The sequence below is a fragment of the Rhinopithecus bieti genome, unplaced genomic scaffold (assembly GCF_001698545.2).
Source record: "Rhinopithecus bieti isolate Rb0 unplaced genomic scaffold, ASM169854v2 scaffold_13749, whole genome shotgun sequence".
NCBI lineage: Eukaryota > Metazoa > Chordata > Mammalia > Primates > Cercopithecidae > Rhinopithecus > Rhinopithecus bieti.
This window is the reverse complement of record NW_016807537.1, coordinates 198,047-198,856: the sequence shown is the minus strand read 5'-3', so window position 1 is coordinate 198,856 and position 810 is coordinate 198,047.

Below are 810 nucleotides of genomic sequence, written 5' to 3'. Positions count from 1 at the left end.
GGCGCATGCCACCACACAGGGCTAATTTTTGTATTTTTAGTAGAGACGGGGTTTCACCATGTTGGCCAGGATGGTCTCGATCTCTTGACCTTGTGATCTGCCCTCCTTGGCCTCCCAAAGTGCTGGGATTACAGGCGTGGGCCACCGCGTCCGGCCAGCTCCTATATTTCTATTGGACAATCCTGGTCTAGGGAGTTACTCCTGCTACATTTGACCTGAGTTCCCAGTTCAAAAACCTCCCAAGGTTGAAACCATCTAAACTAGTGGCACTTAGTCTTGGATTCACACGGGAATCACAGCGGCATATTATGAAAAATAATGATCCCCTCCTCCCTATGATTCTAATTAAACTGACTCATAGTCACCTTTCTTATGTGCTCTGCATTTTTTCCATAAGGCCATAGGTGGCGTAATTAAAAAAAAAAAAGACTTTGTTATATGAATGCCAGAAGCGTGTGTATATCCAAGTTGGACAGCTACTGGATTAAGGGGGCATGAGTCGGTGAAGCAGGCTTAGCCCTGACTCTTAACCAGTCTCAAGGGCAAAACTGTTAATCTCTTCAGTACTCAAAAATCAAGCAAATGGACAGGAAATCGTAACTTGAATTAATCCTGCCGTAGCTGTCGCTTCTTGTTTGAGTTTCTGAAAATCAGCTTATTACGTTGCATCTCGTCTCCTAGGGAGATACTTGACATTGCTTGGTCTGTTTTCAGAGGGGAAAATGGAGCTCAAAGAGTGTGGCTGTCTCCCAGGTAAAGAAATTTTCTTCCAGCAGATTTTTTTCTACTGGGGGATTTTTTTTTTTTTTT